The sequence below is a fragment of the Betta splendens genome, chromosome 21, assembly GCF_900634795.4.
Source record: "Betta splendens chromosome 21, fBetSpl5.4, whole genome shotgun sequence".
Lineage (NCBI taxonomy): Eukaryota > Metazoa > Chordata > Actinopteri > Anabantiformes > Osphronemidae > Betta > Betta splendens.
This window is the reverse complement of record NC_040899.1, coordinates 14,730,602-14,753,302: the sequence shown is the minus strand read 5'-3', so window position 1 is coordinate 14,753,302 and position 22,701 is coordinate 14,730,602. Positions and strand designations below refer to the sequence as shown.

The following is a 22,701-nucleotide window of genomic DNA, read 5'->3' as shown; positions in this document are numbered from 1 at the left end:
CAACACTAGGTTGTGACCTTACAGTACATTGAGTGTACTGTTGTTCAGATTGCTATACTATACAATACACTGACCTATTTAAAATAGAAGATGTTTGTGTTTACACATTTTCTAGTCCATAATGATTGTGTAATGCTGAAACAGGTTCGGCATGTGGCAACTGTGCTAAAAATGGAAATCACTGATTTAATGGAACCCAAAGCAGTGAATGGAATTGCTGTCTGTTTAGTATCTGAAGATAGTGAGCAAACAACTTTAATACAACATGTATGTCTACACTAAATCCTACAAAAGCAAACAAAATAACATGAAATAAATTACATCCATCCATCCTTTTTCTATTGCTTATTCTCATTCGGGGTCGCGAGGGTGCTGGAGCCTATCCCAGACATCTACAGGCGTACACCCTGGACAGGTCGCCAGTCTATTGCAGGGCAACACAGACCGACAACTATTCACACACACACCTACGGGCAATCTAGAGTGACCAATGAACCTAATACATGTTTTTGGACTGTGGGAGGAAGCCGGAGAACCCGGAGAGAACCCACGCGAACACGGGGAGAACATGCAACCCCATTAAATAATTTTGTTATAAAAATATTTTAGTTTTAATGTTTCATTTGTAGGCTGGTACACACAGTTAAAAAAAATTTATCGTAAGAACATTGAATTGAATGTTGGTTTACTTAATACAAAACATAAATTGAACTTGCAAATCTTACTGTAGGTGCACAACCTTAATATCTATCACAATTTATTAAAAAAACAAATTTTTTTGAATGGTTGAACATAAAAAGCCTAACTGGCAGGCAAGTGCTGAATGATTCATCAATAAACATCTCCAAAGAAGGTACTGTCAAACATAGAAAAACAATTTAGGACCTAAGTAGTGGTTTTAAAAAGCTAATTTAACAAAAATACAAGATTTTAAAACCTCAGTTATTGTTTATTTTAATGTATCATAACATTATATAACTTAGGAATATAGAAGGAGCACATTAAAAATAACAGTCATAATGCAGCTAGTTATATTTCAAGTCATATAAAAAAGTAAAACAGATCAGTGTCTCTAATCTGTCATTTGTAAAAATCACCTGTGAAGCAAAGGAAATAGATCAACTGCGACTCAATACACAGAGATCTCATTTGCGTTTGTCACTGCATTGTGACGCCTGTAGTGGTCCAGGAGGTTCCTCCAAGTGTGACTGCAACTGAGCAACTCTTGGTCCCCTTTGAGGAACAAGAAACATTGCAGTTATATATTCAAGCTACACATTATTTTACCATGAGCTAAATATCAAATCTCACCAATGATACACAGTCCCTCTTTGGCCCTAGTGATGCCCACATTTATCTGGTTTGGATCACCTATGAAGCCCAGATGTTTGGACAACCACGCTCTGTTTGGTTTACTCTCAATTTCCTCACTTGACAGGGAGCACACTGTAGATATGATGATGTAACGCCATTCACTTCCTACAAGACCAAATGTTATAAGTCACATGGCGAGCTATCAGAAGATTTACAGAGGTAGAAACAAAGTTTGCACATGCATGTTGTAACCAGATAAAGAAAAACTAATGCATATATTTAGTTTTTATGGCCACATAATAATGAGCCTAAGTGAGTAAAACTTTTAGAAACAGCAGTTTACTATGGAACTCTTTTCCATTCTAGTTTTCAGATGTAATTTACCGTAATTTCCGAGCCATAAGCTGCTGCATTTTTCACAGGCTGTGAAACCCCACAGTTCAAACAAAAGTGCGGCTAATTTGTGAATTTTTACATGCTCATGAGCTCCATGCTGCCTTAATTTAGAGCTGCTGCACATAAGCTTAGCATCCATGAATCAATAGTGAGATGTTGGAGATGTTGCAGAGTGAAAAACTGTCTCATTGCAGGCTTTCAGAAATTGGAGAAGCAGATGGCTAGAACTTGAAAACACTCTTAAAGACTGGATGAACATAGATAGAGCAGATGATTTGATTGAAAGCCAAAACAATTGCCACCGATAAGAAGGTTGAAGATTTTGGAGGTGGACCATTATGGTGTATTCAATCTGTAGGGCAAAAAGGCCTGTCCATCAGACCTTCGATTACTTTGTGTCAGCAACACCCTCTAGACTACAGGGTAAAAGCTTCAAACATCCTCAAATTCACCCAAATAAATGTAGCTGAGACTTCCATCAAACCAGATTAATACATACAGTAAATATGGACAAAGTACTCTTTATTGTTTGATCTGCCTCTCATTTAGACTGTTAACAAGAAAGGAATCGTCCACCATGCAAAAATTACTTGGCAGTAGAGGGCACAAAATCATGATCTCGCCTAGGGCGCCAACTTGGCCTGGGATCAGTGAAGAATGATTTTCCAAATGAAAGTGACAGAGAGTGACAACGAAAGATTGACTGTGTGATAAAGAAACACTGAGGCTGTTAAATTTCGACATTGAGGATAAGAACTTTAGTAGTTTTTGTGTGCCGCACCTGCGACTTATAGACAGGTGTGGGCAATAAAGGTACAGGTATGATCAATAGTCCAGAATTTACGGTAATAGTGTACATTCATTTGTACATTTGTTACTGTAAGGTTACTGTACCTTGACTTTTAGTGATTGTAGTGACAGTGACTTTATCCATTTTCTTCTGCTTCAGCTCATCTCTAATTTCCGATACTTGGGCATTATAAGGAGACAGAATCACAATGCTTTGCTGTTCCACCTTGGCAGTCTTCATCAAATTTTCTGCAATGTCAATCTGCAGGTGGACCAAGCCCAGATCAGCAAGCAGAAGAAACTGTAAATAATGTCACCAAATGCAGGGTTTTGATTGTGGACACAAGACATTACCACTTTTTTTCTTTCTTCCTTATTTGCCTTCGAGTTCTCGTTGCCCTTGGGTGTGTTGACAACCAGGCTGATGGTTTTTCCTTTTAGGTCCCCAAAGACAATTGGCATGGTTTTTCCTTTAACACGCAGGACGCTATTCGGCTGCTCCACTGCAGTCATCATTTTTCCTTCATAAAATTCATCTGATGGGAACCTGCATATGTCCTCATGCTATAGGTACATACTGTAAGCCAAAGTTATTATTACTCCAATAGATAAAATCTTTAAGAAATTAAATGATAAAGACAAACTTTCACTCAACTGCTCTGTTCTGTTTTGTGAGGGTTACACGTGGATGACATAACTGCTAAAAGCAACATTTTTTCCTGGATTTGTTGGTACATTGACAGTAGAAATGTTTTTTGTCATTGTTTTGCTGTTGTTCATTGCTATTAATATTAAACTCTTTCTCTAACAACTGCCTACAACTTTAAATTCTTATGAAATACATTTCATGTTGTTTGTTGTTTGTCGTCTTGTCCTCTCTGGCAGCTCTGTCTCTGACATCCTTCTACCAATATATTCCTTATCCCTCCTCTGTACAAACCATCTCAGTCTGGTCTCTCTGACTTTGTCACTAACACAACCAATGTGACCTGTCCCTCTGATGTGCTCCTTCCTAATCCTTTCTAAAGAGAACATCAGAATCATCTTTGCTACCGCCATATATATTCCTCATATTCCTCTCATACTGTACATATTCTGCACTACTCTGGCCTACATCTCTGCCACTTACGACAATTCATACAGTACCACTGCCCTTGCTGTGGTACCCCGTCATACGCCTTCTCTAAATCTACAAAGACAAAATGCAACTCCTTCGGACCATCTCTGTAATTGTCATTTCATGTTGTACGTAAATCAGTTAAAACCTTCTATGACTTCCAGTCTATCATCACTGTGTTTGCACCTGTGGTTGATTATTAGTGTAAATCACCTACCAATTCCAGGCTGCATACCCAAATTGCTTTAGATTCAACTAAATGTCACCATTCTGTACTGGGTGTCCAGCATCACTGCTCTCTCCTCATGGATTGTAATGTAATGTTCAAACAGAGACCTGGCCATTCCCAGCTTTTTCACATGCATATTCTTCACAATAGGTCTTAATTGTTTGTGGTCTCCAATCAAAACAACCTGAAAGTGATATTTTAAAACATTAAAACTCATTATTAATAATTACAATAACCAACACCAAATGAACATCATGGCAATCTGGTGTGAGGGGCCAATAAGTGAAAAGCCAACCTTTTCTGGTTTGTTGCAGACTAATGAAATCAGAGCCTGGGGTTCACTGGCCATTGCACATTCATCAATGACAATCTGACATGCACTGACTGTGTTGGCCAAGCTTGGAGTGGATGATGTTGTGCATGTGCACAGTATGATGTCATGCTGTTTCATCTCATATTCCCGAGCATTTTTCAGAAGTTTTTTGTATCTAGGTTTGGGAAAAAAGCAGTACACTTATAAAATTTAAGTCTCAAAGGATTACTTTCCTTATTATCATTTTTAGTAAATCTTATTTTTACTTGATTATATGTATGAAAGCGTAGTTGTTATGGGAAAAATTGTCTCTTCCTTATTTCTAATTGTCTCTTCCTTATTTCTATGTCTCTTCCTTACTTCTATGCAGTTATTATATGATTTATGACTTATGTTCTGCAATTAATATCTTATGTTTTGTCTTACTGTATGCATTTGACATTTCACCTAGATTGTTCAATGGTTGTCTCTGCCTGATAGACTCTCAACTCTAGCTCCCAAACCCAAGGTCGGGGAGTTGTGTCTCTGTCTGTTGAGACTTGGTGCTCCCTTTCTCACAGATAGTTGGACGTCAGCAATGCAGGTGTGAGAAAGTAAAAATCTTCACACACACTGCGACAGCGAGGAGATGGTGCATGTAATTTGATTGGGTTAGAAAGACATTCCACCCTAGTCGGACAGAGAAGCTAAAAGGCAGAAACAACTTGAGGATCGTGGGCTCTTTGCATCACACCTTCGTGGTGTGTGCACTGATCTCCCCAGCTGGTTTTTGGTTTGTTGATGTGCACGATCAACATCCATGCTTTTTATTTGCTTTCCCCATTATTTTTATTTTCTTTATTATTTCAATAAATCGCACAAAAGGACAACTCTCTCTCATCTACTTCTTTATGGAAAATTTCCACCACAGTAGTATAGCATGTAATTCCTACTATCTGTATAATTAAGCCTTTAAAAACCTGCAAGTAAATGTTAGACATAAGAAACGGACAAAACCACATGTCCCTTCAGCCTATTGCCAAACTCAAAAACTTCTTTGATCTTACGATGTTCTCAGAGATTTGTACTTGTAGACTTAGAATCAAAATCAGAATCAGAAAAGGTTTATTGCCAGGTCCTGTAGAGCGCACTTTACAGAATGAGGAAATTGACTTGGTGTTGGCAGGTGGTGCAACTCAGCATAAAAATTATGTGGCGCTACATCCTAGTCCTGATAGACCGAAGCCTCTTGCCAGAGGGGAGGGGCTGAAAGTGTTCATGTCCTGGATGAGAGGAGTCGGCTACCATCCTGGCTGCCCGTGTCCGGGTCCTGGAGATATGCAGGTCCTGGAGAGATGGGAGGTGGCAGCCGATCATCTTCTCAGCAGAGTGGATGGCTGCCGCTTGGCTTTGTCTCTGGCTGTGTCCGGAGCGAACCAAACTCTAATGGAGGACGTGAGGATGGATACAGGGATGGCAGTGTAAAAGTATACCAACATATTCACAAGGAGGTGAAACTTCTTCTGCTGCCTGAGCCGTCTTAGTGATAGAGCTGATGTTCTACTCCCACTTGAGGTCCTGGCTGATGATGGTGCCCAGGAAGTAGAAGGACTCCACAGAGGTCACTGTGCTTGGCTGAGAATTGTTGTTCCATTCTCTCACCATGGGCTGATTTAGTTTTCTCACCTCCTTGCTAAGTCTGTGCTTGGCCTCTTTGTATTTGTCTCCGCCCCCACTTCTGTTTGCAGCTTCTTTCTCTGACCTCAGCTGTCTGAGCTTAGCTGTGAACCGGGGTTTGTCGTTGTTGTAGCATTCCAACCCTGGTGCGGGGTTAGAATGACGCTGTCCTCAAAGAAGGTGATGTAGGACGTCAAAGGGTCTGTGCACTCGACCAAGCTTTTGGTGGCCAACCTGAAAACGTCCCAGTCTGTGCAGTTCAGACATTCCCGAAGTTCCCAGCTTCAGCTTCACTGGTCCACTTCTTACAGGTCCTCACAACCGGCTTGCAGAATATAAAATTCTGCCTGTAGGCTGGAATCAGATGCACCATGATGTGGTCAGACAGGCCCAGTGCAGCGCTGGGGACTAAGCTCCGCTGATGGTGGTGTAGCAGTGGTCCACTACCTTTCCATTTCTGGTCGGACATTTTATGAACTGTTTGTAATTGGGGAGTTCAGATGAAAGGTTGGTTTTATTGAAGTCATCCAGGACAATGAGCAAGACGTCTGGGTTTGTTCGTTCTATGCTCAGAATCTCCTCAGCCAGCGCTCGCTGGGTAGTGCGCACGTTGGGCTGTGGTGGGATGTAAACCCCAATGAGGAAAATAGTGGAGAACTCATGAGGGGAGTAGAACGGCTTGCAGTTGATGGTGAAGGTCTCGAGGTCCTGGGAACAAAGTGAGACACTTCTGAAACATCGCTGCACCAGCTGCTGTTGATGTAAAAACATATTCCACCTCCTTTGGTTTTGCCAGAAAGCTCCGTGCGTCTGTCCGCTTGGAGCAGTTTGAATTCCCGAAGCTGTAGCGCAGCGTCCTGGACGAGGTCACACAGCCACGTCTCCGTAAAACAGAAGATGCAGGATGTGGAAAAAGTCCTGTTGAGCAGCATGGTCAGTTCGTCTGTTTTGTTGCAAAGTGAGCGCACGTTGGACAGGAATATCCCGGGCAGCGCAATGCGTAATCAGCACCGGCGGAGACGCACCAGCACACCTGAGCCTGCACCTCTTCTGCGGCGCTTCACTTTCTGACATGCCTGCTTGGTCAGAATAGCCAGTAAATTCACGGTAGAAGCAAGAAATGTTGGAAATAAGTCCACGGGGGTTGTAGCTCTGATGTTCATGAGCTCATCTCTGGAAAAAGAGCCTCCAGAACTGTGGCAGGAGTCTGAATTACAACATAAAGCAAGACAAAGTAAAGCGCACCAAAACACCAAGGTAGCCGTCCGTGGCACCATCTTGGATGCCAATGTGGGGTTATATCATGCTTACAAATATAAATTGGGGTGTTAAAATTACGCACAAATTGTGGCTAAATTTACAAATAAAATAACGTGACCTTAATTTCCCCCCACGTTTTAATTGGCTAATGAACAAGGGTGTTGTTGCAGTCCAGCATATCCTGAAAGCTCCATACACAGCAACAAGCTACTCGACTGACTGATGACTTTAATTATATTTAATGATCAGCCTGACATGGGAGCTCATATTAATGTGTACGAAGTGTGGCGTTATTCTCAGTGATGACTCTCTTGATTTGCTGAGGTGATGTAGTTGCACGAACGTTAAACTGGTGTTTGTGTTGCAGCTGCAGTTAAGAGTTAAGTTAAGTTGCGTATGTTCCAATAATGCTACTCTTGTGACTATCTGTGATTGTTTATGAGACCAAAATAAACATGTTTGCTTTAGGTGAGCAACTTCACTTTAACAATGGTTTTAAACAGCCTGATATGTATAGATAATAGATAGATATAGATTTCAGTGCAGGATCTTAGTGCTTCTCGCTGAACAACACCGTCTACAAGGAGACAGACGCCCAGTGTTGCTGCAGAATCTCCCAAGATGTCACAGTACCAAGGACACGGGCAGAGAAATTGTGATAGATAAATAGATGTGATAGATTATTTAGTTTGCAGTGTTCGCATTGAGTCACCAGCGCCAGAGACCTGCTCCGCTTCAGACTCTGCTTCGCTTCACCCACAGTTTATTAGTCGGAAGGTAACAGATAAATCGGTAAAGGATGAGACGCTCCTGATCATTCACAAAAAACATGACACAATGCAAGTTAAAAGCTACACACTACATAGATTACTCTGTGTCACGATCTGGGTTTTTGTTTCTTGTTTTATTCTGAAGGACTCTGGTTTCACTTATGTTTTGGTTTCCTGTTTTAGCGCAGTAGTTCCGGTTTTGTTTTAGTAGTACTTCCGGTTTCTGTTTTCATCTGGTTAGCTCCCGTTTCACATCCCGGTCTCATTACACCCCCCCCCCCCCAACCCTAACTCATTTTTCACCATCTACATCGTGTCCTGGCGCTGTGCATTTGGGTCCTCTCTCTGCCGTTCCGTGACACTCTGTCGCGGAGAGCACATGCTCTTACAGATACAGTAGGTAATTAAACCAAGGCATTGACAGGGACAGCTAACAGGATGTCACCTACTGTAGGTAAAACAGCTAGACCAAAGTCGGTCACCAGTTAACGTAGTAACAAGGTTTATTTGATTGATTTGCAGTTTGTATAATTTTTTGGACTATCATTCAAAGACTAAATGTTTTCCTTTTGTGGGAAATTTTGTGTTTTTCATGAGATGCTGTGCCTCTGGCTGAGGGTTGTTCCTTGGGGGTCATCAAGCATTTGGTTATCAAATGGTGGGGTTTCACTGTCGTGACCACGGGAACATTGTTAAAGGAAGTAAAGGGGGGTTTACTGCCCTCATGTATATCAAAGACCAGTCAACAGCTCATGTGGGGGTTTGTAACAGGGTATAAATACAGGTCTTGTGTCCTCAGTCCTTCAGTGGATACTTTGTACATAGTGAGATGTGCCTTACGTCTTAGATGTAATTGTGAACCTCATAGTTTACTCGACATGCGAGTAAACTATGAGATGGTTCATCACACTGATGATCTCCGGTTGATTTCTTTATAAGAAGATTTCCACAACACTTTGTATTGTGTTTTTACCATACTTTCATGAAGAAGAGAATAAAACGTCACTTTAATTGTGTGAATCCCCTTAATTTCATGTTTGTTAGCTCAGTGTTTAGTCAGAGTTTCAACACTACGAGAACACTTGACACTCACTGTTTCATATGGAACACCAGATTACGCTACTTACTTGTTAGCATGCGTTTTCAGCGACATCTGTGGATGAAGCGCCTACTGTTACCTACCTACCTGTTTGGGCATTAGGGTTATGTAATGTAGACCAAGCGCTTCATCCACAACTTGGTTTACACATGCACAGATCGGTTTATTCACATATTTAGGGTGCCGAATGTAAAAGGAGCACCTATAACTAGTTTTTTCACATTTAACTAAATGACACAACATGTTTTCTCACATTTAGTTAAATGTGCAAAAGTCTAAATGTAAATGTTAAATGTAAATTTTAAATGTAAATATAAATGTAAATGTTAAATCTAATTGTTAAATGGTAAATATAAATATAAATGTCAAATGTTTCATCTAATTTTTAAATGTAAATCTAAATGTTAAATGTAAATGTTAAAGGTCCATGCAAACGCTTTTTTCATGCTCCACAATGCTAAAGAATTGGACCTTGATGTCTCAGTAAGGTGTCTGTAACTTTTCATGCCAAAAAGCTCTGTAGATCGCCCACACGGCCCGTCTGAAAATGTGTGTTTTAAGCTCTTGTCCACAAAATCTCTATTTTCGGAGTGTGTCTAAAGCTAAACTGATCGCCACACCCCTTTGAGGAAGCGCATAGCCATGATCCGCTGCGGGAATCAAACGTCACTGTCACTGAATCCAACAGCAAAACTGGCTAACTCGTCCTCGTAGTGGAGTTCAACCATATGTTTGATCCAAAATCTGACTCTGAAGTCGAATGGGAGGCTTTTGAAGTGGTTACACTTCGACTGGCGCAAGGTGCGTCTAACTGGCAGATTCACGTTTAATTTAATTTGATTTATATAACACTTATACTAATGGTTGCAAATTAGCAGCCTGAATTAATACAACAGAATATTCATAACACGACTACAGCTTGTTTGGGAGCATAGCTTGATAAACTAATATAAACTCATTTTTACGTTTCTTTCTTTCTTGTTCTCCTTCTGTGTGAAATTTTTTTTTTCCACAATGGAATCTTTAGCTGCAGCTTATATTTTGCCGTATTTGTCTGTAATTAAGTGCCAATGTAGGAACGGTGAATGCCTACAGAGGCATGGTGTGACAGCAACTATTGCTTTCAAGATATTGCATGTGTTTATTACTTTTATTAATAAATTAAAATTTCGATAAATCTTACCTCAAGACGTCTGAACCAGTTGCCAAACCTACTGTCATGTATGGTTGATGATCCAGGACTGGAGCCAGTATGATTAAATGTGTATTCATAACAGAACACATTTAATATACAGTATATCAGACAATTACACTTGCATGGAATAAATCAGTATCTCAGAAATTCATAAAAACTTTAGAACATTTTACTATTTACAGATTAATCATAATGTACCTGGGAACTCTGGTTTACAAACATAGTTTTGTTTCTAAATATATATTGACCTAATATTTTTTTAATTGCTTTTAGTAAGGTGTATGATATATCAAGTGCTAATATATAACTAATAGAAATGTAGTTATTGTTTTTTTCAGTACTATGTCTGTGTGTATCTCAAGTTGTTGCAGGTATCTAGCCTTGTCAGCTGGTGCTGTGGACTTCTAGGGCGAAGAGTCCAAGTCATCCCACCTTCCCTGGTCTGGATCAGGGCAGTGTTTCCTAAGGGACAAGGCACCTATGTTGGACTTAGACCACCTGTGAAATACCTAAATTATTGTTTTGTGGCAATACCTCAATAAAAGCTGAAATATTATAAAACATTTGTCTGTTTTCCCTCATTAGGTATGTACATACAAAAATAGTTCAGTGAAACAGCAATAGTCAAAGCCAACTTTATTTTTAACCAATGCACCAGCACTATAATGCTGGATAAGTTACCTTCACAGTTCAATTTGCAGACAACAAAATGAACGGGTAGGATTCATAGTTATGTTGAAAGCATAGTTTCTGGAGTGGAACAGGTACAGTCATGGGCAGTTGGCTGGGGAGATGTGAGGATCTTTTTTGTCTTCACGTGTTGGAAGACATCGGAAGCAGTGCAGCTGCTGTACAGATGGAGGATGCAGCTGTTTTCCTTGACACCACTCTAGAAGGTACAGTATAAAGAATAGAATAGCAGATTAATGAAATGACCAGTATTTCTTATGTATCTCACAACCTTTACAGATGTAAACAATAAATAGAGGTAGTTAGATCAGTTTTAATGGTGTTTGGAGCAAACACGTTTTCAACTTATTTTATAGTGCTGGTTTGTTAAATCTTAGCATGACATTAATGACCTGCTTTCTGTCAGGTTGCTCAAATTCTGCTCACCTGCTGCTAACCCCAACCCTTGGACGACAATACTGAAGAGAAACCTGAAGTCGAAGCCATCATGGCTGTCAGCTCCGACTCCCTTCCGTTAGTGGAGATTGAACGGCTGTAACGGCAGGTGTGCGGGTGAGGCTCCGCTTCAAACTGTTGTTCTGTCGTAAACACCATTAATGGGGAGTTAAGTAGGTTTAAATAGAATATTTCTGTGGCGCCAGTGGAGAATTAGTTAGCTAACTTTACTAGCTAGTTAATTCCACGCTATAAACGAAGGTTTCCAGGTCAGATGTGGGCGGGGTTTGCGCGCACTGTGTGAGGTGTTTGAGTTTGCGTCTCTGATCTAAGACCAACGCTGTTTGAAGGTATGGGTGGCGTCTACTTGCGCATTCATGAATATTCAGTCTTACACTCTGCAAACATTTAACCTTTACATTAAACATTTACCTTTTACATTTAAATGTATAAATAATATTTAGATTTGCATTCAACATTTAGATTTATATTTAACATTTACATTTGACATTTACATTTAGACTTTTGCACATTTAACTAAATGTGAGAAAACATGTGTTATTTAGTTAAATGTGAGAATGTGAGAACTAGTTATAGGTGTTCCTTTTACATTTGGCACCCCATACACGCACAGATCTAATCTGACCCTAATTTGACTCCATATTAAAGTCACTGGTGCATATAAACTTACGTTTTCACCTCTTCATTAGTCAGCTCCTTTGCTTGTTTTTCCAGGGCAAGCTTTATACGTTGGTCAAACTCCTTTATTTGACTTGAGTATGGATTGTGGTCCAGTCGCATGCGGTGATGCAGAGTAATACTCCTAATAGCATGAAAATATGCCAGATGTGATAAATGTCTAAACATTCAATTGTTTGCCGTTGTCTGGTGGGTTTACTATACCTGAGTTCTGGTTTGGAACGATCTGAACGAAATGTCCTTTGAGAAAACTGAAGAGTACAGTCTGGATAAGGATAATCAAGCATCTCAACCTGTTGGCTGTAGACTCTAAGAGGCTTTATGAGGTCACCAAACTTCAACAGGTACTCTGTGTTACAAAAGTCAAAACAAGAGATTTATAAGGACATTATACAACATGAGTTACAGAAATTGAAGGAAACAAAGTCACCTACCTGCAACAACATCTACAGACTTGTTGGATGGGCCACAGTAGAGAATCCATTCCTTCTTGTTTTCACCTATTGGGCCAACACACTTCCTTTGGTTCTTTGAGTTGAGATCAAGGAAGCGGTAGACTATGTACACACCAACTATGGTCTTTCCTGTTCCTAAGAGACATGTGAGAAAAACGGGTTAAGCCTTTGCAGAAACCTTTAGGGTTTAGGTTTAATACAAGGTGTTTATGTGTTACCAGGTGGCCCCTGAATAAGTGTGAAAGTATCATTCAGAGCTTTATCCACAGTGCGTCGCTGTCTTTGGTTAAGGTCTGGAAGCACATTTGGTAGCTGTTTCCTAACAACATTTGTTTGTACTGCAAAGGAAGTACAATTCAATGGTTTGTTGGCACAAACTATAAGAACATACCCTATAGATTCATTTCATTGTGGATTAACAGACTTACTCTGTTTTGGGATTTGACTTCCAAGTGCTATTTTCCTCACTAGATCACAGGCAGATGTAATCAAGACCACAGCAGTTTCCTTCTGGCTAGATTAGCATGAAAAAAGAGTCAGTCAATTCTTCGCTGCAAAGACAGTGGCAGACGACATCCAGCTGCACAATAGTTTACATAAAGTATACTTGCTAACTTACATATCAGGCAGAAGCTTTGGGATTATTTCAACAGTGAAGTCTGTGTCTTTCTGAAAGACGCACTCTGGAATGGTCTCCATCGGCAGATGATTTATGTAAAATCCCACTTTAATTACTACATTTGGTGGATTCTGTTGTTCTGTTTTCCACGTAACACCATGAGCAACCCATGTGAACTCTTTTTGGTCCACCACAGCAGAGTGTTCAGGAGGCCGATCAATCTTCAGACCTCCTTTTCGTATGCACAGTAGGCATTTTGATAGGTTACACTCAATGGCCCATTCCTTAATCCATGACTGTGATAAGAAGAAGCTTCCTGTTAGTTTAGCTTTCTGTTCTTGCCTAAACGTAACCACCAGCTTCTCAATGAGGATGCTATCACTTTCACCCACTGCAGTTGCAGCAGATTCCATTTCGCACAGTGGTTTCCAGATCCGTACATACTCGTCTGTGTCCTTATAATAAAACCTTGATGGTTCATCTGCAGAATGGGAGAAGCATGTGATAGGGTTGTGGACATGGTCCACACAAATCTCAAACTTGGGTGTGATGTGCACCAACAGAACAGCAGGCATGTGGGCACATCTATTAATCTCTGATGTCAGTTGGATTAGAAGGGTGTCGCCTGCCCGCAGCTGCAGGGAGATGTCAACTTCATGCTCCTTATGAACATTCGGCTCCAAAGCTTCTGGCTCCTGGCTTCCTTTTTTTACTTGTTCTGGATTATTGTTCATTATGAGATCCTTTGCATGAGTCCAGTTTTTTTTATCAAGTGCTCCAATAATGTCCTGCCATATTTTCATAGGAAGCTCAACGCAGGGTCCAGAGTCTTGTTTTATTTTAATTTCTCGGTGAATGTCTTTGGTGCTGGGTGAGTAAATCCGCCTTTTCCACTTAAGGATAATGCACTGATTTGTTTCATCATACAGTGGTTGGTCCTCTAACTGTAAATCCTTGTACATAATTGATACTCTTTCTGCAAACATGTTCTTAAAGGGAAAGGTCACTGTGAAACTCTTTCCTCTCTCTCCTTCTGGATCTACACTAAATACAAATACCATCTTGGAAGCACTTTGCTTTTTCATTCTCACTGCACAAGAGATCTGCTCTGCCCTTTGTTCATATTCCTTTGCATCCTTGAGGTTGCGCTCAAATTGCCCACACAATGTCTTAATCTCTGCCCTACTGTACAGGACAGGCTTGTTACATATGGCAGAGTGCAGAAGTCTTTGCAAGATGAGGTCCATGTACCGACGGATGGGGGAAGTTGCTTGTGTATAACAGTTGACATTCAGAGAATAATGCCCCACATCTGCTTTGGGAGAAGATTTGGAACAGACGACATACGCTTTACTGAGGCATCGCCTGAACTGATCAGTGACTGGCTGTAGCAGAGGGTAGATGTCGTCTGCAGCAATCAGGTCGACTAATTTGTCCATGTCATTTTCTTTGGCTGCTGACTTGATATCTTACCACACTTGTGTGAGTATTCGGAAGTTTTCAGAGTATGAGACTTTCCCATCATTTATTTGATCATCATGGTTAAATCTATGTCGCACATAGAAAGACACTGGTATGAATTCTCTGCATTGCTGTTTGAATTCTTCGACCTTTTCAGGCTGTGGTCCTTCCTGACAGCGGAGGGGTGTGCAATACTCTGTTGGCTCTCTCGGCTGAGTCAAAGTCTTTGCTACATGTGTGTTGAACAGTACACTGAGCTCTTCAATCATTAAATGGGCTTTTCTCTTCCCAGGCGCTCTCTCAGAATCAGGTTGAGAATAAGCCCAATCTTCAGGTTGTCTGTGTTTCCGCTGGGTTTTAGCGAAACTGTACGCCACTTTGATACAGTTCTCTATGCTGTCAAATCTGGGGCAACTTCCATTGCTTTTACAGATTATGTCCTCTGCCTGTTCATAGGACAACTGCTTATTAGATTTAAATCAGTGAAAGTTGAAATTTAGGTTCCCCAATGATCTCTTTGGTTTGCTTGTTTACTTTCATCATCAGTGAAACCACCCTGTGATCTTCACCTGGCAGAAGACGACTGGTGCTCAAGTCTTGATGGAACATATGAATGGGATTTTCCCCGCTGCAGTAAAATGTTGCCCCTTGTTGTTTCGCATGCTCATCCACAGCACTACCTAAGCTCACAAAGCTCGCCACATCTGCAATATGGATTCCCAGCTCATAGTGGTCTTTATTTTCCTTGACACTGACGGCGTCATCCAAGTCTTTTGCTCCCACTGGATCAACCGTGAAGGTAAATACATTACGCAGGTCCTGTCGGTGCATCTCTTCTTCATCTACCCTTGACAAACCCTCCTCTGGATTAGATGTGTTGGGTGCAATTTTGAATTCTACACTCAAGACACATAGAGCATCTGAAGGGCTTCTGACTGAAAGGATTTTTGTGACTTTTCCCAGTGGAAGATAACAATGTTCTTTCCATTCAATCACTTGTACCTCAAATACGTAGTTCTGTCTGACCTTTTCATTAATACACTCAAATGCTGTAACACTCCAATATCCATAACTTTGCTCCCATATTGGAATGAAGTTACGTCTGTCCTTTTTGACCAGTATGCATACATTAGATGCTGTTTTTGTGGTGGGAATCATCATCCTTCTTACAAATTGGTTGTCTGGATGTCTTGGTTTGCTGTGATCGTCATCCTCAAGCCGGCAAATGAGTACACGGGCTGATTCTGCTTCTTTGGTGACACTGACCATTGTTTTTTGCAGGATTACTTCATCTCCAGTGAAGGCTCTGCCCAGGTTTTCCCTTCCATTAATGTAAATATGTCTGCTGGGATCAATGAATGGTATGACATAGCCTTTGTTGTAGCACTCCCTGAACAACGTTCCTTGCGTGAACATTTCCGGTTGTTTTTTACATAATTCCACGATCTGAGAGTCAGCCGTAGAGATACCATTGGATCTTAACTGATGGTGGTCAAAGTTTTTAAATCTTCCGCTTTTAGTTGCTCAAATCCCTCTCTCAACTGTGTTGCATCACTGGAAGTGTTGCTCTCCTTCATGTGGTTAGTCTTTTGGAACCTAGAGGTTTCCATCACATCTTTTTCAAAGTAATCTTTGGTGAAATGCTGTGGTGCAACATTATTGTTTCTGATGCAGTGGTCTATGTAGCTTTTCCAGATTTCAGAACAGTTCCCAAAGCAACTGAGGGCAACAGCATCTCCAACTACGACCACCTTGGACTGAGCCCTGGTCATTGCAGTGTTTAGCACACGGGCATCATTAAACAGCTCCAGACCAGAAAGGTCAGATGTTTTAAGGCTGTCACGTGTTTGTACAACTGCTATTATGACTGCCCTGAACTGTTTTCCTGTTGACACATAAAAAGAGTTTTAAGTATGTACAGTAGCAAAAGATTGTTGTCATCTAGAGACCAGTTATACAGTTTAGAATTATCTCCTGAGAGACTTGAAAAATCTCCTGAGTGAAATAATGGACCAATAATGCAAAAGAAACTTAAATTACCTTGTGCATTTGCAAGATTCTCAACATGAACTTCGCTCAGGCTTTCCCTTGAAAGCATGTTCCTAATTATCCAAGTCTATGAAGAAATGTTTTTTTTTTAAATTAAAAATCACAAATATGGTCCCATTTAAAATATCAGTGCCAATGTATTAGTGGTTTATGTATTACCTGGCATCCCTCTGACAAGACACAGATGGAGCTTTGGTCTCTGTAGCCCCAGGCTGACGGCCAGTGGTCGATGATTTCTTTCACTGCTTCAACACGTTCTCGCCCACTTCTTTATTAATCCATGACATGGAGAAAGGTTCCAAAACACACTTTCCTCTCACATGGAACATGTTAAGTGCATGGCCATTTGCAGGAGCTGGAACATGTCCACTTGCTTTGATAACATCATTTTTACCAACATAGAAATGAGTGGACACGAACTCCACAATTTCTCTGGTTGAACGATAGTTTTCACTAAAAATGATTCTACTGTTTTGAGCAGCCTCACACTTTTCTTCTTGATAGTAGTGGAACAAGCGATTGAGCAGAGTGTGGTTTGAACGTTGATGATTATGTAAAAGCTTTGGCGCCATTTGCATATGATCTCCAGCTAAAACCACTCTAGTGTTTGGCCCAGAAAGTCCAAGCGCCATCAAGGCTTCACACTACCAGCTTGGCATCGGAGTAGAGGACGCCATCATCTACCTGCTCCTTCATTCCCTGGCCCACCTGGAGAAGCCCGGCAGACCTGTGGGGATTCTGTTCTTTGACTTCTCCAGTGCCTTTAATACCATACAGCTTAAGGGAAAAATTGGAGTCAGCTGGCATAGACCGTTACCTGACAGAGTGGATACTGGACTACCTCATAAACCGTCCCCAGTTTGTGAGGGCCCGGGACTGCGTGTCGGACACTCTGACCTGCAGTGTGGGAGCCCCCCCAGGGGACTGTCCTGCACTCTGGAGTCAGTGAGGAAGGTGGTAAACCGGTTCTGGCAAAATTTAAATCTATGTTCGACCATGAGTTCCACCCACTGCAGGACATACTGTCTGCCCTGGAGTGCAGATTCTGTGACCACCTTACCTCATTGTTATGTGTACATAATGTTGATAACCTGTGGAGTTCTAATTTCTTATAATTATTTATTATTATAATTATTATTGCGCTATTTCTTCTGTATATATGTCTATATGTCTTTGTGGTGTTGCAACATGGTACAGTAATTTCCCCATCGCGGGACAATAAAGGCATTCTGTTCTATTCTATATGAGGAGTATATACAGTACAGTAATGAAGCTAGAGATCATACCTCTGTTTCAACTTTGAAGTTCCATTTCAGTGTTGCATTGATTTGTTCACATTTCAGCGTTAAATCTTCATCACAGGAGATTTTGACATCATCGACTTGTTCAGATATCTGTTCAGCATTGAAAATGGAAAAATTAAAAACTTAATGTTTGTTGACCTGGAGGAAGTGTATGAATCCAGACAACTGGAAATGACGGAGTCTGATAATTATACTACTTACAATGTGCACTTCATTGCTACTGTTTTCGTATTCGTTCATGAGCCTTTCATTGTAGGACATGAGACCCTGGGCTTCAATGTTGTGTCTGATCTCCTCTTCCTCTTCAGCACGCATCATCCACTCCTGCAGCTCTTCCTCAGAATGATCTTTTGGGCAATTGACGCCATACTCACATGTTGCTGGTCTAGAATGAAATGACAAAATAAACCAGATCTGGGAACTTTAAGGTTTAAAATATTTACCCATGCCCTGTGTATAAATGACTATAGATATACGTACCATCAAATTAAACAGTAGAATCTGAGCTACAATGTTTAATTTATATATGCACATGCATCGAACACAGTACCAATAAAACCCATTCCTTGAGGGACAGTAGTCAACCAGAGGGCAACTGTCCTTGGAGTTAGTATGAACTGTTTTGCTAAGGCTATTTAAATGCAAAAAAGCCTAAACCATTACTACTGGTTTTGGATTATCACTGGAGATGTCACGGAAATATATTAACAAGGATTACTGATAAATACTATGCTGTTTTGTGGTGGAGCACAGGGGAAAGTTGAGACAAAGAGACAGAGAGAGGAGGGAAGTCATCCAGAATTAAAGATAGTTTAATCAACAATTAATTAATTACTACATAATAGATAATCTGTACATACACTGCATCTGTATAAACTATAGAATATAGAATTATACATACATGTACTGTATAATTAGAACTGCATAAAATAAAAGTACAATAGCCAAACATGCACAAAGGTGTACAAAGACACCTACTGTACAGTATAAAAGCCAAAATGACCAGCGGGGCCAGCTGCCAAACCCAGTCAAGCGAGTGGTATGTAGAAACCCAATTACAGGCAACTTGACGTAGTGGACCCAAATGCACAGCACCGAGGCAGGAAGTTATGGGGTGCCAAATGTAAAAGTAGCACCTATAACTAGTTTTCTCACATTTAACTAAATGACACATGTTTTCTCACATTTAGTTAAATGTGCAAAAGTCTAAATGTAAATGTTAAATATAAATGTAAATGTTAAATGTTAATTATAAATGTTAAATGTAAATGTTAAATGTTAAATATAAATGTTAAATGTTAAATGTAAATGTTAAATGTAAATGTTAAATGTAAATGTTAAATGTTAAATGTAAATGTTAAATGTTAAATCTAAATGTTAAATGTTAAATGTTAAATGTTAAATCTAAATGTTAAATGTTAAATGTAAATGTTAAATGTAAATGTTAAATGTAAATGTAAATGTTAAATGTTGGCCGAGTGTAAAACTGAATATTCATGAATGGGCAAGTAGACTCTACCCCTACCCTCAAACAGCGCTGGTCTCAGATCAGAGACGCGAACTCAAACACGTCAGACAGTACGCATAGCTCCGCCCACATCTGACTCTGGATCGGTGCACGAAAATACTGGAGAGAAGCCTGAAGTCGAAGCCATCATGGCCGCCAGCTCCGACTCCCTCCCGTTGGGGGAGATTGAACGGGCTGTAACGGCAGGTGTGCGGGCTGAGGCTCCGCTTCAAACTGCCGTTCTGTCGTAAACACCATTAATGGGGAGTTAAGTAGGTTTAAATAGAATATTTCTGTGGTGCCGGTGGAGAATTAGTTGGCTAACTATACTAGCTAGCCGAAGTTACGTCCAGGCTAAAAACAAAAGTTTCCAGATCAGATGTGGGCGGGACGGTAAAATACCGATGTTTGTATGAATTAAAAGTGCAGCGTTATGTCTATGCATTTTTAAAATTCCTGTTGTGGTTGATGTGCGATTTGTAAAGTAATGATAATTCAATAATCCAATACGTTTTATGGAGAGCAATTATTACATTAATCTAATTAGGTTTTTAAAAGTTACCCAAAACACGTAATAATATAAGAATTTAATTTCAGTTTTTACATAGGCGCAATCCTGCAGGCATAGAAGAACGTGGCTAAAAATTAAATATAAAAACATAATTCAAACAGTTATAAGGCACGATCATATCATGGGTGTAGACTACCTGACTACTTCCTGACAACATTTGACATATTAAATAACTAAATAGCATGCAGAGTATAGCAGTGCAGCAGCATTTTCAACATGGCTACAATGTTTTCACACAGTTAAATCATTTGACTTCTACTAAGCCAACAGAACGAAGGCAGAGGCTAGAACAACTGGTGGAGGACCTGCACCACCACCACTGACGCATGCAAAGGAGAAGGCCCTCAGCATGAACACTGCAAAGCAGAGGCTGAAGGAATTCCTGGAGGGAGTTCATCAGAACCAGTCACTCCCCAGGATACAAATGCATTTGTAAAATGTAAGAGGCCTACCTAGATATTTGATTTTTTACATAGGCTACTTTTGATATACAGTATTCATTTCTTAGAGTCTGGGTTGGGTTCTTTGTTGGTCTTAACAGATTCTGATGGTAATATATGAATCCTTCTGTCACAACAGAAGCCCAGGATGTTGTGAGTATCATACTAAATAAAGCTTAAATTATGATAAGCAGTATTATAAAGTGTAATATTAATACAGTTTATACACAGCACATGATTTCAGGGGCCCGTTTCAAGAAGGAGGTTTAACAAACTCTGAGTTAAAACGAAACTCTGAGTTGATCTACTCTGAGTTTGCAAACCTGGAGTTTTCGGTTCCAGAACAGCTGAAAAGAGTTTGTTTAAGCAACTCTGAGTTGACTGACTCAGAGTTAAGCGCGTGCACCGCGACGATACAAAGCCCTGATCAATGGAGTGAAGATATTACGAGTCACCATGGCAACAGGACAACGAAAGACGTCCTAAATGGATATGATACGTCAAGCATATAGCGTCTACGAGTCTATATTCCGTAGAAAAGGCAACACGGCTGCAGCGGCGAAAGAGAAAGAATTAGCTTGGAAGAAAATAGCTCCTCGAGTCAATGCGTAAGTTTACATTTTAATCATACAGTGTTCAGCGTAACTAAATACTTAATAATTTTAGTATTGTTATTTTTCACTCGTAAAGTAAGGACTTTTTCCCTCATCTAAGGCGTTACTTCAGTAATTGCAAATACCGACGTTTGTATGAATTAAAAGTGCAGTGTTATGTCTATGCATTTTTAAAATTCCTGTTGTGGTTGATGTGGGATTTGTAAAGTAATGATAATTCAATAATCCAATGCGTTTTATGGAGAGCAATTATTACATTAATCTAATTAGGTTTTTAAAAGTTACCCAAAACACGTAATAATATAAGAAATTAATTTCAGTTTTTATGTAGGCGCAATCCTGCAGACATAGAAGAACGTGGCTAAAAATGAAATATAAAAACATAATTCAAACAGGTATAAGGCACCATCATGTCATGGGTGTAGACTATCTGACTTTACAATATTTGACATATTAAATAACTAAATAGCATGCAGAGTATAGCAGTGCAGCAGCATTTTCAACATGACTGTAATGTTTTCACACAGTTAAACATTTGACTTCTACTCAGCCAACAGAAAGAAGGCAGAGGCTAAAACAACTGGTGGAGGACCTGCACCTCCTCCACTGACGCATGCAGAGGAGAAGGCACTCAGCCTGAACACTGGAGAGAGGCTGAGGCTGAAGAAATTCATCAGAACCCGTCACTCCCCAGGATACAAGTGCATGTGTAAAATGTAAGAGGTCTACCTATATATTTGATTTTTTACATAGGCTACTTTTGATATATCCATTTCTTAGTTTCTTTTACTTTTCTTAGAGTCTGGGTTGGGTTCTTTGTTGGTCTTAACAGATTCTGATGGTAATATGTGAATCTTCCTGTCACAACAGAAGCCCAGGATGTTGTAAGTATACTACTAAATAAACCTTAAATTATTATAAGCAGTATTATAAAGTGTAATATTAATACAGTGTATACACATCACATGATTTCTGATGTTTGTGTTGCGTAGCTTAAAGGATGTAACTTGATCTCCAAGTATAGTGACTTTATTATCTCCCCTCTGCCCCAGAGTGTGGAAGAACAGCAGGAGGAGGTCGGTCACATTCTGCTGCACAGATGCACACAGTTCAGTGATGTTCAGTAAATGCCAGAGTTCAATTCTGTAAGAGTAATGAGGAACATGTCATTTCAAGATGTCATGTAACTCTAAATCTTCTGTATTTTAAGTTACCGGTTATTGAGTTGTTTAAACTAAATCTCAAGGAAATGTTATACTTGTACCACAAAATTGAAAAGCCAGATCTAGAAATTGAAATTCCCAAACACAAGCTGGAGATGAGTGTATAGTTAAAGGTGAATTGTATGAATTATTGGAAGAATCATAAAATCTAACAATTGCCTTTGTATTTGTAGGAAATGAAAAAAAAAACAAATAAATTATGATTTACATCTATTCAGTTTCTTTTATTGGTGGTGGTGGTGATGGTTGATTAAGACATTAAAGCAAATCTGTCCATCCACTCTGCAGATCACTGTGATAGAAGGAGTCTTCCTCAGGGTCTTGTATTTTTAGGGCAGGGTGTTGCTCCTCTCTAATAATTGCAATAATGTGGAGAACAACACATGCCACATTAATGTCACAGGCCTCTCAGGTGTTTCCCTGAGGTGACGTAGGCACTGAAGACGTGCTTTCAACAGGCCTATGGTCATTTCCACCCGGGCTCTTGCTCTGCAGT

The 22,701-nt window shown here is 40.1% G+C and overlaps 1 long non-coding RNA gene and 1 pseudogene across 1 annotated transcript; one reads left to right on the top strand and one right to left on the bottom strand.

The window, feature by feature from the left end:
- Positions 1–237: 237 nt before the first annotated feature.
- LOC114847038 (helicase with zinc finger domain 2-like) lies at positions 238–16,595 on the bottom strand (annotated as a pseudogene).
- Positions 16,596–19,345: 2,750 nt separating this feature from the next.
- Positions 19,346–22,176, top strand: LOC129603551 (uncharacterized). The gene is made up of 5 exons (XR_008693508.1): positions 19,346–20,367; positions 20,470–20,976; positions 21,533–21,698; positions 21,815–21,866; positions 22,035–22,176. It is a non-coding gene; the product is annotated as an uncharacterized LOC129603551 (long non-coding RNA).
- The last annotated feature ends 525 nt before the right edge of the window (positions 22,177–22,701 follow it).